General features: G+C 35.7%; 1 long non-coding RNA gene across 1 annotated transcript; it reads right to left on the bottom strand.

Moving 5' to 3' along the window:
- Positions 1-5,836: 5,836 nt before the first annotated feature.
- On the bottom strand, positions 5,837-7,100 carry LOC132313204 (uncharacterized). The gene is made up of 2 exons (XR_009483398.1): positions 6,239-7,100; positions 5,837-6,098 (listed from the first exon to the last, which is right to left on the bottom strand). It is a non-coding gene; the product is annotated as an uncharacterized LOC132313204 (long non-coding RNA).
- Positions 7,101-19,374: the final 12,274 nt, after the last annotated feature.

Below are 19,374 nucleotides of genomic sequence, written 5' to 3'. Positions count from 1 at the left end.
GCTCACATCTGCGATGAAATTATGGATAAGTGGAGGATTTATCATCAATTGTCATAGCCACTTTACGACACTGTCAAAAAGGCCAAGCCCAAGAACCTTCCTCGTAGTTTCCTTTCCTATGCACATTAAAGGTCCCAAATTGAAGAAATTGGGAGCAATTGAAGGAAATTTAATTTAAAATTTTAATTAATTTTTTTCTAATTTTAAATTTAAGGAGAAACAGATTCTAGAGAAATTATAATATTTCTTATGTTAGAGAGTAATCTAGGTTTTGCTTGGTTCGGTGAAAACAATTAGAAAAGAAAGGAAAGAGAAATTTTTAAATTTTTTAAAAGTTTAGATAGATAAAAAGAGAAACCTAATCTAAAATTTAGATTCCCTTCATATTTTCCTTCAAAAAAATTTCCGTCAAAGTTCTCTCCAAAACAACTTCTATTTTGAGGTAAATAGTCTTTAAAACAATTTCTATTATGAGATAAGTTAGCAAAGCAAATTATACAGTTATATGTACAGAATATCAAATATAATTTAAGTAAAATTGGTCAGAATATATCTTGCTTCTAAGTAGAATTTTTATTTTTTTAAATGGTTTGTTTTATGTTGTAATTTTAGCCACTCATAATCCCGTTTGGATATATATATATATATATATATATATATATATATATAAATGGTGAAATATTTGATTTTTATCCGAAACAGCAATATTGCTTCATCATTTCTAATTTTTAAAATTAATTATTTTAAACTAATAATTAGTTTTACCTAAGAAAATATTATGAAACCTTATTCTAAATATAAATAATAGAAATGAATATAAATAATTATATATTTGAATTAATAATCCATTATTTTACTTCATAAGGGTAGTTTTAGTATGTATAATCACTTTCTTTTCACTTTTATATTATTCAAATTAACAAACTAATATTTTTCTACAATTTTTTTGAATAAATTTTTATACTAACCAAATACATGCTAAAAAATTTCTTTTCTTTTCATTCACTTCACTTTCTATTTCATTTCATTTCTTACTTATTTCCATCTAACCAAACAGGTGCCCTAAAGAAGAATAAATTCTAATAGAATTATTATATTTGAGAACTTTCTATTTTATTAAAGATGCAATCATCTATAAATTCTATAATATTTAGATGGCTTCTAAGGGCTTTAGTCGAAGCCATGTTTTTGTCTATATTTTTTCTTCTATAAATTTTTAAGTTTTTTAAATTAGAGTTAAAGTTGTCCTACTCCTGTCAGTCTCAAATGAGATTGTTTCAGTCTTGAGCACTCTCTTACTATTCTCGTGAACTAAGCAAACTAGTTTATGGGCAAGCATAATGAAATTTACAATTTTAATTAAAAAAAAAAATTTAGAACTAGAAACTCACCATTCATCATTTAACGTTTAAAACTCCACCATTCTATCAATGCTTATAATTTAGTTAAGGTAAAAGAGTGAGGTGATTTCAGTAATTCTACTTGCACATGTCATCTAAACCAAAGAAGCTAGTCAATCCATCAGTAATTCTACTTGCACAAGTCATCAAAACCGAAGAAGTCAATCTAAACTACCCTTTTTTAAAATTCATTATATTTATTACCTATTTTATTAATAAATAAGTCCAAATAAATAAATAAATAAATCCAAATCTATAACCCTTTTGGAAGTGGAGTCTACACATGGTAAGCTCACAAATATCTACGTAACATGTATTCACCGCAATCAGATTGAGTTCTTATTGACAAGACTTACCTACCCATCAATGAATAGATTATTCTTACAAATCACTGATATGATTCGATAACACTAATTGCAAGATGAGACTGTGATAAATAAGAATAATAACTGTTTTTTTAATAAATTCAATCACGTTCTCTAATTCCTTTATTTATCATTTTTCAAATTTTAAAAAAAAATGACCATCACCGATAAATAAACAATTTTTTCTATTTTTGTGTTGCAGCCTAATAAATTAGGACGGCTTATTTAATAGTAAAGAAACAGTGACACCACAAGTCATTATGCAATCATGATATTGTATACTATATGCAACACATTAATAAATATCTTTCACTAGGGTTTGTCCAAAAGTTGTGTCCCTTCACTTTGTAACCTCTTCAGAAAGATGATGAGATTGTTAAAAATTAATTGGATTTTTATTTCACTTTAATTTCAAGTGCATCTTTGATGTGTTGATGGCAAAGAAAGTAAGAGAGAAAAGTAAGGAAAGAAGATTAAGAGATAATGATGGTGATGGGGTGACACATGCAATTGGGGACGATTTAAGGGTCCACAAACACGAGAGGCAACTTATCATTTTACCACTGAGAGTCGCCGCATGTTCTCTTCTAGGACGTGTGTCAAGTTTTTGGCCACATGGGGGGTCACATTCTCTCTCACTCAATCAATCCTGTCACTCTACTCCCAGTACTTCCATCAATATAATGCAAAGGATCTGCCCCTAGTGTGTGTATAATACACACACTAGGGCCATTAATGGAAGGACATTTCTGACCTATATATAGGCCCTGCATATCATGTGAGTCGATGGTTCTATGACAGTATGACCTAATTGTAATGAAAGTGATATCCTCTTCAGTGTAGCAACAGTACGATTCTTGACCTTAACTGAAAAAAAAAAAAAAAAAAAAAAAAAAAAAAAAAATAGTACTATTGTTGACAATGTTATTTACACTTAGCATTTTACCCCAAATATCTCTGTAATTGATTGGATAGAGTCGTTCACCGTCAGAGTTTATAATTGAGAATCGTTATCCTTATCTAAATATCAGGCAATTAACTATTAAATTACAATAATAGGATCATCATGTGACACTATCCAAATGAATGGCTAACATTACATTTTGTTTATTCTATTTATGTGTGTGATGGACTAATCTAAAAATGGGACAATTTGGTTGAAAAAGATTATATTGTGGATGAGAATGCAACACCTCTACTGTTGAATTAAACAAACAGACAGATGGTAGAGTCAAAGAAATGGGCATACAAATTCCACGCAAAAAACCACAAGAAACTGACAAAAACGTATTAGAAAATGACAGCTAATCAACCCCCACTTGTTATGTGCTGCTGCCTTCTGGGTCTCCTCCACATATCTGCATATATTCTGTGGCCTTCTTACAACCATAAGGCAGAGGTTTATTGAGGAGGTTATCAAAAGTTGGCAAATCAATGGATTGATTTTGATAAATCTAACAAGTAAACAAAGTCAAATTCCAATAATAATATAGTAGTGTTCAACTCAATCACTAGTTCAGCTCTAACAATTGTTGATTGTATGACCTAGATTCGACAATAACCCTAAACTTGGATTACTGTTTTATGTTGAAAGTTCAATCGTCGGTGGTGGTGGTGGTGGTGGTTTGATTGAATATGATGTAATATTTTGGTCTTGGTTTGATCATGTTAACGACGTGTTTGGTGTAATTGCAATTTATTCCAAAGCACAGCGTGAAGAAGCAATTCACATGTTGCTTGGGCCGCATTAGTTGTTTGAAGTTTGAACTTTCCACGTTTGTCGGAGCCCAACTTAAAATTTTTATGGCCCAAAAAGTTGATGCCACAAGTTTAAGCTTTGCCCAGTTAGGTTATCTTCTTGGCCATCACTAATTCACTATTTGATTATTATCTGAAGTCAAGATCTTTGCGGTGCACATGACCGTCTGTCTGGACCCTTAGACGGGTTAGGCGGTTGAATTATAATATTTTGGAACAAAATTTTACAAGTGACATGTGAAATCATTAAACCATTGGACCAAAATTTTCAAAATCAGTTTCCATTATTCTATAACTTATATATTCTGTTATCATAAATTATATATTTTGTTTATAATTTTTTATTTATATTACTGAATGTGTCTATTAAAAAGCACATAGCCAATAAACTAGTGATGAAACTAGAGATTGAAAAATTTTTAGTGGTAAGTTTAAACATGACAAAACAAACAATGAGCATATTACTAGCATAAATATATAAGTAGATTTAATTAAAAGATCACTTTATTTTTTTCGCGCCTCAAATTATATTGAGCCGCCCCTGGCATTGCACTACACCATGCTGTGGATATATTCAACACTAGAAGTGATAGTGTTCAAATATGATTTAATTGCATTGAAAATGTACGACATGTTATAGTAGAGAATCCGTTAAAAACATTACCCAATAGTCTAGTTAGTAGAACGTCCAACTCCTCCAACAAGTATGCCTGTGATTGAGCATATCAATGACGTCGTAGGGCTCACCCTAGACCTGGAACATGGTATTTATTTGTAACTGGGATGTAATCATGTAAGACGGCAAAGGGTAAGCCAAGACTGTTGGGCTCTTTTGCATTTACAGGGCAAAATGGGCTTCAGGCCCATAGCCCTTTTTGACATTCCCATTTCCAGCACAAATGACATATCTCATCAACATCAAAGCTCTGGTCAGTGGGGTGGTCTTGCAGACAATAATTTTTGTATCAAAGTTGTAGTGCAGGTAATGCATCAAAAATTTGAGGGCATTATGCGTGGTTGTACTAAATCTCACAATTCTTTTAAACCAGCGCAAGAAACTCACGTATTTTCACTCTCTGTAATTTATATTTTATTATTTTCTTACTTTTACGCTTTTCAATAAAATTATTCAAGCACATCAATCTTCAAAGGAGGTATTAATTAATAATATGGTAAAAAGCTAAGCATTGTTGGGAAGCATCAAGACATGAGTTATTTAACTTATTTTGAGAGCAACAATATTTTGTATAAATTAATACCTGCAACTGTTTGGTCTTTCTGAGTCTTCTTCACACTATTTTTTGTAAAGAGGAACACTGAGTAACATTTTCAACAATATTTTAAGGTAACCCATTTTTTTTAAGAGTATTAAATCATGCCAATCTCAATGAATGAAATTTGTTTTAAAAATAGTTAATTAATTGAATGGTGTTGATTCTTACATGTATAAAATAACATTTTCATTGACTGGGTCCAAGTCTTCGGGGACCTTTGTAGGGTCTAGATAATACATGATTGATAGAGTACAAAGAAAATTGGCAAAGTTTTGTCGACTTGTCCCAGATGAAGAGAATCAAGTCTTCTGCAGAGGATGCTTTTCGGAATAAATTGGCCATTTTTGTCAAGAACCCAATTCATCTTTTAGACACTGTAATCTACTTTTAGTCGGTAAAGCTTCTTGTCAATTATGATCAATGAACTAAATTTTTTTTAATTTCATAATATTAATTTCGTGCTTTCAAATACAAGGAATATTTATTTTGGTAAAAGACCAATAAGATTTGACGAATTCTAAATGAGTTTTTTTTTAAGACTTCAGATTTTTTTTTGGACATATACTGTTTTTATAATGAAAATTTTGTGACTTGTGGTGAAAAAAAAAAGTGATTTATGTCTAGTGTTGCTTTAGTTTGAATATATGCATTACACCTAGAAAATTTTTGTCATTTTCATGTAGTCTTTTAGACACAGTAATCTATTTTTAGTCGGTAAAGCTTCTTGTCAATTATGATCAATGAACAAAATTTTTTCTAATTCCATATTATTAATTTCGTGCTTTCAAATACAAGTAATATTTATTTTGGTAATAGACCAATAAGATTTGACGAATTCTAAATGAGTTTTTTTAAAAAAAAACTTCAGATTCTTTTTTTTTTTGACATATACTGTTTTTATAATGAAAATTTTGTGACTTGGGGTGAAAAAGAAAAGTAAATATGTCTAGTGTTGCTTTAGTTTGAATATATGCATTACACCTAGAAAATTCAATTTTTGACATCCATTTTAAAGAACACTCAGACTACTAGTAGAGAATTGGAGAGAAATGAAACCTCGAAATTGGGTTGGAACCCAATTGATTTCATTTAATATTGGTATGTAGTAATTAGTATGTACAACAAAATTAAAAGCTATATATACACACACACACACACACACATAAATCAATGAAGCTTCCAAGGCTCGCACTGGAGCTTAGAGCAAGATCCAGACCATGTACTTGTGCATTCTCCTCCATCACCATCACCATCACAACACTTGCAAACCAGTCCAAGAGTTCCAAAAATATTCGACTGTCCTGTAAATCATTTTAGCAGACCATTCATCAGAATAAAATCACTACACACACACACACATAGTGAGATTTATAAATATATACGTATATATATATATAGAGAGAGAGAGAGAGTGAGAGAGAGATTAATTAGTTATCCTTACCTTGTTGAAATGAAAGAGAGAATGGTCTGGCTTCTGCAGTACTCGCTTCCTCAAGTGTAAAACCAATTACCAGAAGCAACATCAGAAACAGAGCATGCCTAGAACAACCCATTTCTCTTCTGTTTGATTTGAACAGAGTTTTGATTTGGGGAAGATAGATAAGAGTAATATATCTCTGCATAAACAAGGAGTAGGCAAGCATGTCTATATATATATAAGATGATAGCAATCGATATACATATAATCAGAAAGAAGTTTAAGTTGTTAATCTAGAAGGGTAGGCTGTTTTTAATATTTTGTCTTGGCTCTAGCTTTCTGTTTAAAAGAGCTTCTAGATCAAACACACATCACAAGCCACACGTTTTCATTTTCTTTTACGTCTTGGGTGGGCTTATTGGAAGTTTCCTTTCAATTATAGTGGTGATGTGGTGGGACCACTTTCCAGTACAATTATTTTGATTTTTGTTCATTTGCCCAACAATATTTCAACTTGTTCACACTCTCACCATATTCTAAAGATGGTTTTTATTCTTCTATTCAGACTAAGATTTTTATATTGCTTTTTTGGCTTGGCATTATAAGAATCTTCAACTCTAAGTCTATGTATATTCCAGGTACTATAAGTCTGTAGTACAATAGTTTTTTATAAAGCATATTATTGAGATGAAAATGAGGGACGTTTTTGGAACAACCGTAAAATTACTCCTCAATTCGAGGTGGGGCTATTCCCCCACAGTTATTTTTTTTTTTAAGATGAAAAAACTGAAAGTGTTAGAAATAAGAAAATAGGTCATGCTTACATTTCATAATCTCATTTAGGTTCTCGTTTGTATAACAAATTTATTCTTGTTTAACCATTTTGCCTTTTTAATATGACATCAAATATTTTATGGGCTAAATGATAAAAAAAAAGTTACAAGAGATTAGTAAAATTGTGAAACGTAGAGATGTTTATATAAAATATTAACAAATCTCAAGAATAGTAAGTAAAATTTGTTTAAAAAATTCTCAGTGACGTAATCGTATTGACAGAGATTTAGGAAGTAAGTTCTTAAGATTTCGTTTTTGAATCGCACTCCTAATTTAGATGGTACGTACGTTATAAGTCTAATACACGTACCTAAGAAGAAATTTTTTTATATATATATATGCTCAAAATTAATCTTTTTACTACAAATTTATTAATACAAAGCGAAAGTTTTCTTAAAGTCCTTACAAATTGAAAAGATGCAAAACTGTGGTAACATATATAGACTTTGAATAATAATAATAATAAGCAGCTCTCTCGTTAGCTTAGTGAATTAGTACTTCTAGTAAAATTTGAAGGGACTCTCTTTATCTACTAATAATAAGTAAATTAACAAAAAAATAAAAAATAAAAAATTCTCAATATGTAAATTTATGGTGAGAATGGAGACTACATGGACCATGTGAATCCGGTCATTGCCATTGGTAATGTGCTCAACGTTTTTTCGGACCGAAGAGGATTTTAATTCAAAATATTTAAGCCAACGACACCATCACATGTCCCTGTAGGTTCAGTTAGCAATGGTTTTAGTCAATGATGTAAGTGATAATATAAATAGAAATATTATAATTAACAATATTAAGAAAATTAACTATGTTCTTGTTTAAGCGACTTTGATCCAAGTCTTCCATCTAGAAACTTATGGTTTTTATTTCTCTATTCAGACGAGGATTTTTTTCTTGCTTTTTTGGCTTGGGTTTATAAGAATTATGTATATTCCAGGTACTATAAATCTGCAGTATAATAGTTTTTTATAAAGCATTTAATTGATACGAAAATGAGGGATGGTTTAGGCACAACCGTAAAATTATTCCTCAATTGGAGGTGGGGCTAGCCTTTATTTTATTTTATTAATTAAGATAAAAAGAAGTCACTTTTTAATTTAGTTTTTGTTAATCAGAGAGTGCTAGAAAGAAAATAAGAAAATAAGTTTCACTTACGTTTCATAATCTCACGGTCTCACTTATTTTCCCTCATATTCTTATTTATGTAATAAATTTTTCCTTATTTGATCATTTTGTCTTTCTAATACCTAATATGACATCAAACATTTAATAGACGAAATGGTAAAAAAATTACTAGAAATAGTAAAAATTTAGAATTATTAAATGTAAAGAGGTCTATATAAGATATTGACAAATTTCATGAGAAGTAAGTAAAATTTGTCCAAATTTCTTCTCAAAATTTATCTTTTTACTACAATTTTATTAATACAAAGCCAAAGTTTTCATCAATTCCTTACAAATTGATGAGAAGCAAAACTGTGGTAACATATATGGACTTGGGATAACAGTAAGTAAATTAACAAAAAAAAAAAATCAAGGCAACCACACCATCACATGTCCCTGTAGGTTCAGTTAGGAGTGGTTTTAGTCAATGATGTAAGTGATAATATAAATAGAAATATTATTATTAATAATATTAAGTAAATAACTATGTTCTAGTTTAAGCGACTTTGATCCAAGTCTTCCATCTAGAAACTTGAGGTTGTATATGTAAAAATTAAAATTAAGGTTTTGGTTGTTAAACTTCCCCAGTCCCCACCAGATCACCATCAACAAACTCTCACCCAAACAATTTTCACTGTCTTTCTAATAAAGTAAGAGCTTGTGTTCGCATTAGATTCATTTTAATCAACTCCGACTCACCACCAAATGTGGAGGTTAGAGAATTTGACAGGACCGCATAGGGTGGAAGAAAAGGGCTTTGACAGCTTTCTTGATTCTTGATGTTGTCATCATATTCACAAATAAATTACACGCAAAAAAGTCACTAGTTGCATATAAACAGGAATGGGATTTCGGTATACTAGTGAGTTGCAGAAGAAAACATATGCCTAAAATTGGAAAGCTTATACATGACCAAATTATTCCCAATGTATTTATAATTTTTTTTAACAAGGTAAGAAGTGTTAGAAGTTAAATTAGTAGATGCAGAGGTTCGAAACCTGGCTCTCCAAAGTCTACCGGAGGCACTGACCCACTGGACTATCGACACATTTACAAATTATTCACTATGTATTTGAAAGGGTAATTATTACTATATAAAAAAAGGGGGCAAAGTTCAGAAAATCCCACTCGACTTGTAACATTTTTCAGTAAACTCTCCTTGCCTATTTTTTTTTACCAAAGAACCCCCCTCGCCTCAACTATCTAAAGGGGGTAAAAGAGTTATTTGTACCAAAATACCCTTATATTTAAATCTTAATTCTTCCGAAATTCAAAAATTCATATCTCACAAACCGTATACTTAAAAATTGCAAATAATATATGCACAGAAAAGTTATGAAATAAGGATTCCAGAAATATAAAATTTGTATAACAAATCTTCATAACCAAAGAGAAATAGGTAATCTAAAAATCTACTCTAACAATCTTATGTTATTTTAAAAAAATAAAATACTGGAGGTATTTATAAGAAAATTTTTAGAATTATTCATTTACATATAGAGTCGAATATATAAAAAAATTAACCCCAACAGAGATCGATATCATATTTTAAGTCCAAGTCTTCCATCCCTGGTGGAAACCACATAAATAATTATAAAAAATAACCCTAATTAAAAATTAAAAATTTAGATCCAAGTCTTCCATCTAGAAACTTGAGGTTGTATATGTAAAAATTAAAATTAAGGTTTTGGTTGTTAAACTTCCCCAGTCCCCACCTGATCACCATCAACAAACTCTCACCCAAACACTCTAATAAATTAAGATCTTATGTTCACATTAGATTCATTTTAATCGACTCCGACTCACCACCAAATTTGGAGGTTAGAGAATTTGACAGGACCGCATACAGGGCTTTGACAGCTTTCTTGATTCTTGATGTTGTCATATTCACACATAAATTACACACAAAAAAGTCACTAGTTGCATATAAACAGGATTGGGATTTCGGTTTACTGGTGAGTTGCAGAAGAAAACATATACCTACAAAGTCATGCCTAAAATTGAAAAGCTTATACATGACCAAATTATTCCCTATGTATTTATATATTTTTTTTAACAAAGCAAGAAGTGTTAAAAGTTAGATTAGTAGATGTAGAGAGTTGAAACATGGCTCTCCAAAGTCCAGCGGAGACACTGACCCACTGAACTATCGAGACATCTGCAAATTATTCACTATGTATTTGAAAGGGTAATTATTATTATTATTGTATATAAAAAAAGGGGCAAAGTACAAAAAGTCCCACTCGTCTTGTAACATTTTTTAGTAAACCCTGTGATGTCTGTGTATTTATTGTGTGTGTGTAGTGTAAAATAAAAGTAAAAGAAAAATAATTTAATGGTGGGGCCCACAAGGCACTTTAGAAAAGGGTCAAGACCATAAAGTTGGTCTCATTTTCCTGATTCCCTTTCTCTCTCTTTGTGCATCTCTCTCTCAACCCGTAAGCTCATTTTTCTCTTATTTTTTGGTTTCAACTTTAAGGTTAGATTTCTTACTCATTTCTTGTTGGAATTAGGTTCCGTTTGAGGCAAAACGAAGCTCGTGTCAAGCTCTATACATCCATACCATCAATTTCCAGTTTTGAGTCTTCCTTGGAGCTCGAATTTGAGGACCCATTTTCTAGGGTTTTGGTGCAATCTTGAGGTAGGGGCCCTTAATTCATGAAATCTTGTACCTTAGTGAGTTAATTGCCTCTAATTGTTGTTTAATTTGATTAGTTGTTTAAAATCTAGAGAATTGTTGATATGTATGCATATATGTTAGTTGTGTGACTATATTTGTTGATGGTTCTATGTGAAACATGTTTAGGACTTGATTATATATGTTCATTGTGCTAGAACTTGTTATGTATAAGCATGTTATGACTTTCTTGATTATTCTTGCGAATTATGCCATGTTGCTTAAATTGGATAAAGTATGGAATGATGAATTTGTGTATGTCATTGAGGTATTCATGCATTAACATTGGGCAGGAAAAGGGAAAGAATTGATTTACTTCAAAAAGGGGAAATTTCAAGAAAGTGTTTTTGATGAAATGATTTTATGCGAAACCCGGTCGCTGCGGGTTTACCAACGGGCCGGAGGTTAATATAGCCTAGAGGGGACTAGGGAGTCGCCCTAGTGTGGTTGAGCTAGCTGGGCCCCATAATGACGCCGCGGGGTTACCAAGGGTCAGGGACACTAGCCAATTCTCCTCTCGTGTCGCGGCGGGGTTACCAAAGGGCGGGCTGTATTAACGTTTGAAAGTGATGGTTTTGAGAATGAAAATGGGGAGTGTCATTGACATGCATTGCATTTCATTGCATTGCATTGCATTGTTTATAATTGGAATTGAATGGTATGTTGTATTTGATCCCCTACGTTGTATGATCCCTATCTCCCATTGGCCTATGCTTTGCTTGAATTCACAAGGACACAAGATTTGTGTCTTAAGTGTCTCTGCTAAGCTATATGCTCACCCCTATATCTATATTTTTTTTTTCAGGTCTTGGAAAAGAACCGGTGGACGACAATCCACCCCAACTTTGAAAGTTACTAGAGGAGCATTTTCCTTGTTATTTTGTAATAGACTACTCCTTTGTTCATCCCTCATTTTTTGTAAAATTCCAAAGGTGTAATGATGTAAATTTCTTTTGAAGAACCATGATCATGTAATACACTTATGATACTTGATGACATATAGGATGCGAACTTGATGATATGTAACTTGTTGATAAATGGAAGGATAATCCTAGCTTGAAGCATTGTCTAGATTAGTAGGTTGTATCATTATCTTTTGTTGCCGTAAATTCGGAAATTAGTTACATGACAGGTTAAATATGCATTTAAACAGGTTGCGGTAGCTCCATTTTAGGGGAGGTTATGCCGAATTTTTTTTTTTTTTAAAAATTCTTGGCATTAGTTTTGGGATCGTTACAAATTTGGTATCAGAGCCAAGGTTCGAAAACCTTTAGGACGACGGGTAGAGGCCTACATAGAGTCGCATGGGATGTTGTTTGTATTGTTTACTTGACTACTTGCTACCTGGTATCTTATTTAAATGAGCATGCTTAACTGCCTATGTGCTTACTTGCTTACTTATTTATGTTAAAATGTTTCTTGCATAGTCTTGCATGCTAAGTGTTGTACGGTATTAATTCTTGTTGAGTCGTCCACAGTGGACCTTAGTGTCATGTTTCTGAATCGTTTTCTCGTTTTATAGCACGATATCACGGCGTGAGGAACCTAGAGAAGTTGGCCCTAGGCCAACAAGGGGCGATGTTGGTGAGAGCTCTAGCTCCAATCCGGTGGAGCCAGTTGATGAGAACATGCCTCTTAGGGACTTGATTCCCCCAAGAGTTGTTCCCCCAAGAAGAGAGAATGTTGAAACACCTGTACCCGTAGAAGTGGGTGAAGGTTCTGTGGCACTAGAGTTGAATCGATTGTTGCAAAATGCCGTGAGAGCAACTATTGTTACTCAGCCGCAGTTGGTACCACAACTTACAGTTCGAGTTGAGGAGACTCCAGCTCAGAAGCGTCTCAAGATCATTAAGGGGTTTTCTCAACTGATGCCGGTTATGTTTGAGGGCGGTGCGGACCCAATGGTAGCCGACAACTATATGGATCAAGTCGAAACTCAGTTGACCTCAATGGATGTGACAGAGGATCACTTGAAGATCATCCTAGCAACTTACAAGTTTGCTATGGATGCCAAGGTTTGGTGGAAGTCGATCACTAACCAGTACAAGATTGAAGAGATGAGTTGGGACAGGTTCAAGGAACTGTTTTATGAGAAGTACTTTCCACTTTCCAAAAGATGGGAGTTACAAGACCAGTTTCATAATCTTATTCAAGGGAACATGTCAGTGGCAGAGTATGAGAACAAGTTCACCTCACTCTCCCGTTTTGCTCCAGAATTGGTGAGAGATGAAGCTAACAAGACTCGGAAGTTTGTCTCGGGTCTTAATGATCAAATGAGGCCGTTGATCACGGCACAGTTTATTAAGGTTTACTCTGAAGCAGTGGAAAGGGCTTTGATGCTGAAGGCTGACAATAGAGAGAAGGATGCAAGAAGAGAGCAATTGAAGCAAAAGAGGGGTGCAGGGCCATCCTCAGAGGGATCTTCTTGGAAAAGGAACAGGGGCAGTCCATCTCAGTTTCAGGGGCAACAGTCTACAAGATCTGCTCCTACCACTCCTATGCTAGCTGGACCTGACAGGAGTGCAGTTGTTTGTTATCAGTGTCAGCAGCCCGGACATTACAAGTCCAGTTGTCCGATGAGATCGTCTTCAGTTTCGTCAGCTCCGAAGGCTTGTTATGGGTGTGGCCAGCAGGGTCACTTGATTCGTGATTGTCCAAGTTAGAGAGCAGGAACCATTAGTGGCAGAGGGTCACAGCAGAGGCTGTTACAATCGGCTACAGTTCAGTCAGGTTTCAGACCACCACCACCACAGCCTACTATGTCTTCACCGGGTTCATGATCAGTTAGGAGGGATACTCTTACTATGTCAGTGCAGCAGTCAGGTGTTCAGGTTGGCAGTCCTCAGGCACAGGTACCACAGGGACGTGTTTTTGCATTGGCACAGACCGATGCATCTTCTGGACCGTCAATTCTTCGAGGTATATTTCCAGTGTTTGGTTGTTGGGCCCGTGTTTTGTTTGACTCTGGTGCATCTTTATCATTTGCACTTGCATCGGGGTTAGAGGTTAGTTTTATGGATCGGGCGTTATGTGTTGATACACCAGTTGGGGTTTCAGTGTCATTGAGCCGAGTTGTGCGGGATTGCTCTATTGTGATAGCCGCGCGGACCTTTGTGTTTGACCTTATCCTCCTGGAGATGACTAGCTTTGATGTCATTCTCGGGATGGATTGGTTGGCTTCATTTCATGCCACGATCGACTGTTACAGAGGAAGGGTTACAGTTTGCACTCCCGAGGGAGACTATTTCTTTTTCGTGGGAGATCGGAGTGATTCCCACATTTCATCGTTTTATGGAGTTCGTGGACGAAGTTATGGTGATTATTTCTTAGCTAGTCTTCTAGCCGAAGAAGATGATGTCGTGGGAGAAGTTTATCCGGCGATTGTTTATGACTTCTTGGATGTTTTTCCAGAAGATTTGACAGAGTTGCCTCCACACCGAGAAGTGGAGTTCACTATTGATTTGATGCATGGTACTGCGCCGATTTCTATGGCACCGTATCGTATGGCACCAATTGAATTGGAAGAATTGAAGAGGCAGCTTGATAATTTGAGGATGAAAGGTTTCATTCGACCGAGTGTGTCACCGTGGGGCGCACCGGTCTTGTTTGCTAAGAAAAAAGATGGTTCGTTGAGGTTGTGCATTGATTATCGGAAGTTGAATCATGCCACCATCAAGAACAAGTATCCTTTGCCAAGGATAGATGATTTATTTGATCAGTTGAGGGGAGCCAATTGTTTTTCGAAGATTGACTTGAGGTCTGGCTATTATCAGTTGCGGGTTAGGGATGAGGATATCCCGAAGACAGCATTTCGTACACGGTATGGACACTATGAGTTCCTTGTTATGCCTTTTGGCTTGACTAATGCGCCAGCGGCATTCATGGACTTGATGAACCGCGTCTTTCACGATTACTTGGACCAATTTGTGGTAGTTTTCGTGGATGACATTCTTGTGTACTCACGAACTCGGGAAGATCACGAGGTCCATTTGAGTATTGTTTTACAGATTTTGCGGGAGCACCGATTGTATGCCAAATACGAGAAATGTGAGTTTTGGCTACAGGAGGTGAAGTTTTTGGGGCATGTTGTTTCAGAAGGTGGAGTATCAGTTGATCCATCAAAGGTTGAAGCAGTTTTGACTTGGGAGTGACCCAAGAATGTGTTTGAGATCCACAGTTTCCTTGGTTTAGCGGGTTACTATCGGAGATTTGTGAATGATTTCTCCCGTTTGGCAGCTCCTATGACCCGTTTGACCCGGAAAGGGGTCAAGTTTGTCTGGAATGAGGCCTGTGATTCATCTTTTCATGAGTTGAAGACGAGATTGACTACAGCTCCAGTGTTGGTGATACCTGAGCGTGGCTTGGGTTATGTGATCTATTGTGATGCTTCACGTGACGGGTTGGGATGTGTGTTGATGCATGATGGTAGAGTAGTGGCTTATGGGTCTCGACAGTTGAAAACTCACGAGTACAACTACCTTACTCATGACCTGGAGTTAGGGGCAGTTGTATTTGCCTTGAAGTGTTGGAGACATTACTTGTATGGTAAGAGATTCGAGGTATTTTCAGATCACAAAAGTCTCAAGTACCTTTTCTCCCAAAAGGACTTGAACAACAGACAGAGGCGATGGGTCGAATTCTTGGAGGACTACAATTTTGACTTGCAGTATCATCCGGGCAAGGCGAATGTGGTAGCGGATGCCTTAAGCCAGAAATCTCGTGGAACTTTGGCCAGTTTAGCTATTCGGAAGTGGAAGATGCTTGAAGATCTGGCAGAGATGGGATTACAGTGTTGTGATGATGATGCTTGCAGTGAGTCGGCATTCTTATTTAGTCTTGTGGCTCAGCCTACTCTTGTTGTACGAGTGATTGAGTCACAAAGACAGGACCCGGACTTAGATGCCATCCACGCTTTGATCTCTAGTGGTGAGACAGTGAAAGATTGGGCCTTGCATGCAGATGGGGGTCTACGGTTCAGGGGTTTGTTGGTGGTTCCCACATGTTGTCGTGAGGACGTCCTACGGGAGTTTCACACTTCCCGCTTTGCAGTTCATCCAGGTGGTACTAAAATGTATCACAATTTGAGACGTCAGTATTGGTGGAGCGGGATAAAGAATGATGTTGCACAGTTTGTGGCTAGATGCCTTACCTTTCAGCAGGTGAAGGCGGAGCATCAGAAGCCAGCAGGTTTGTTGCAACCATTACCTGTAGCGCAATGGAAATGGGAGCATATTGCTATGGATTTTGTGACAGGTTTTCTAAGGTCAAGAAGGGGCAATGAGGCCGTATGGGTCATCATTGACAGATTGACCAAGACGGCTCACTTTTTGCCTATTAAGGCAACAGATGATGCAGAGAAGCTTGGTGTTCTTTATGTGAAGGAGATTGTAAGGTTGCATGGAGTTCCTGTAACCATTGTGTCAGATAGGGATGCTAAGTTCACTTCGAAGTTCTGGGAAGGACTTCAAGTAGCGTTTGGTTCAGCGTTGCATCTTAGTACGGCATTCCATCCACAGACGGACGGTCAGTCGGAGCGTACTATCCAGATTTTGAAGGATATGCTTCGGGCATGTGTGCTTGACTTGGGTGGTAGTTGGGAGGATCACCTTCCACTTATTGAGTTTGCCTACAACAACAGTTATCAAGCGAGTATCCAGATGGCTCCATTTGAGGCGTTGTATGGTAGACCTTGTAGGTCTCCTATTTATTGGACTGAGGTAAGTGAGACAGCCGCCTTAGGACCCGACATTGTACTCGAGACTACTGAGAAGATTAAGTTGATAAAACAGAGGTTACTTACAGCTCAGAGCCGACAGAAGAGTTATGCGGATAAGCGGAGACGACCGTTATCCTTTGAGGTGGGAGACCACGTTTTTCTATGGGTTTCTCCACGGAAGGGATTGATGAGATTCGGAAAAAGTGGCAAGTTGTCGCCACGATTTATTGGACCGTTTGAGATTTTGGACCGAGTAGGAGAGGTTGCCTACAGGCTTGCTTTGCCACCACAGTTGGATAGGGTCCACAATGTTTTCCATGTATCGATGTTACGGAAGTACGAACCGGATCCATCTCACATTTTGAGTTGGGTAGATGTGGACATTGATGAGGATGTTTCCTACGAGGAAGGACCAGTTCAGATTCTTGACACACAACAGAAGGTGTTGAGGAACAAGACGATACCAATGGTGAAAGTCATTTGGAGACACCACGGAGTCGAGGAAGCTATTTGGGAGCTCGAACAGGAGGTTCGGTCCAAGTACCCAGCGTTGTTTTCTTCCTCAGGTATGTCTTGATTTCGGGGACGAAATCCTTATAAGTTGGGGAGAATGTGATGGCTATGTATTTATTGTGTATGTGTAATGTAAAATAAAAGTAAAAGAAAAATAATTTAATGGTGGGGCCCACAAGGCACTTTAGAAAAGGGTTAAGACCATAAAGTTGGTCTCATTTTCCTGATTCCCTTTCTCTCTCTTCGTACATCTCTCTCTCAACCCGTAAGCTCATTTTTCTCTTATTTTTTGGTTTCAACTTTGAGGTTAGATTTCTCACTCATTTCTTGTTGGAATTAGGTTCCGTTTGAGGCAAAACGAAGCTCGTGTCAAGCTCTATACATCCATACCATCAATTTTCAGTTTTGAGTCTTCCTTTGAGCTCGAATTTGAGGACCCATTTTCTAGGGTTTTGGTGCAATCTTGAGGTAGGGGCCCTTAATTTATGAAATCTTGTACCTTAGTGAGTTAATTGCCTCTAATTGTTGTTTAATTTGATTAGTTGTTTAAGATCTAGAGAATTGTTGATATGTATGCATATATGTTAGTTGTGTGACTATATTTGTTGATGGTTCTATGTGAAGCATGTTTAGGACTTGATTATATATGTTCATTGTGCTAGAACTTGTTATGTATAAGCATGTTATGACTTTCTTGATCATTCTTGCGAATTATGCCATGTTGCTTAAATTGGATAAAGTATGAAATGATGAACTTGTGTATGTCATTGAGGTATTCATGCATTAACATTGGGCAGGAAAAGGGAAAGAATTGATTTACTTCAAAAAGGGGAAATTTCGGGAAAGTGTTTTTGATGAAATGATTTTATGCGAAACCCGGTCGCTGCGGGGTTACCAACGGGCCGGAGGTTAATATAGCCTAGAGGGGACTAAGGAGTCGCCCTAGTGTGGTTGAGCTAGCTGGGCCCTATAATGACGCCGCGGGGTTACCAAGGGTCAGGGACACTAGCCAATCCTCCTCTCGTGTCGCGGCGGGGTTACCAAAGGGCGGGCTGTATCAACGTTTGAAAGTGATGGTTTTGAGAATGAAAATGGGGAGTGTCACTGACATGCATTGCATTTCATTGCATTGCATTGTTTATGATTGGAATTGAATGGTATGTTGTATTTGATCCCCTACGTTGTATAATCCCTATCTCCCATTGGCCTATGCTTTGCTTGAATTCACAAGGACACAAGATTTGTGTCTTAAGTGTCTCTGCTGAGCTATATGCTCACCCCTATATCTATATGTTTTTTTTCAGGTCTTGGAAAAGAACCGGTGGATGACAATCCACCACAACTTTGAAAGATGCTAGAGGAGCATTTTCCTTGTTATTTTGTAATAGACTACTCCTTTGTTCATCCCTCATTTTTTGTAAAATTCCAAAGGTGTAATGATGTAAATTTCTTTTGAAGAACCATGATCATGTAATACACTTATGATACTTGATGACATATGGGATGCGAACTTGATGATATGTAACTTGTTGATGAATGGAAGGATAATCCTAGCTTGAAGCATTGTCTAGATTAGTAGGTTGTATCATTATCTTTTGTTGCCGTGAATTCGGAAATTCGTTGCATGACAGGTTAAATATGCATTTAAACAGGTTGCGGTAGGTCCATTTTTAGGGGAGGTTATGCCAAATTTTTTTTAAAAAAAAAATTCTTGGCATTAGTTTTGGGATCGTTACAAACCCCCTTGTCTATTTTTTTACCAAAGAACCCTCCTCGCCTCAATTATCTAAAGGGGGTAAAAGAGTTAATATTTGGACCAAAATACCCTTTTATTTAAATCTTAATTCTTCCGAAATTCAAAAATTCATATCACACAAACCGTATACTTAAAAATTGCAAATAATATATGCACAGAAATCTTATGAAATAAGGATTCCAAAAATATAAAATTTGTATAACAAATCTTCATAAGCAGATAATAGGTAATCTAAAAATCTACTCTAACAATCTTATTTTATTTTTTTAAAAATACTGGAGATATTTGTAAGAAAATTTTTAGAATTATTCATTTAAATATAGAGCCGAATATATAAAAAAAATTAACCCCAACAGAGATCAATATCATATTTTGCGTCAAAGTATTTTCATTCTTTTATTGACTCACCATTTAAAAATAAAATAAAAATAAATATTCGGTCTCTATTGGGGATAAAACTTTATATGCTATGCTCAATATGAAAATGAATAGTTCTA

This window comes from Cornus florida, unplaced genomic scaffold, assembly GCF_030987335.1.
Source record: "Cornus florida cultivar Cherokee Brave unplaced genomic scaffold, ASM3098733v1 CherokeeBrave_3.0.0_Hap2_Chr06, whole genome shotgun sequence".
NCBI lineage: Eukaryota > Viridiplantae > Streptophyta > Magnoliopsida > Cornales > Cornaceae > Cornus > Cornus florida.
This window is presented reverse-complemented; position numbering and strand designations above follow the sequence as displayed.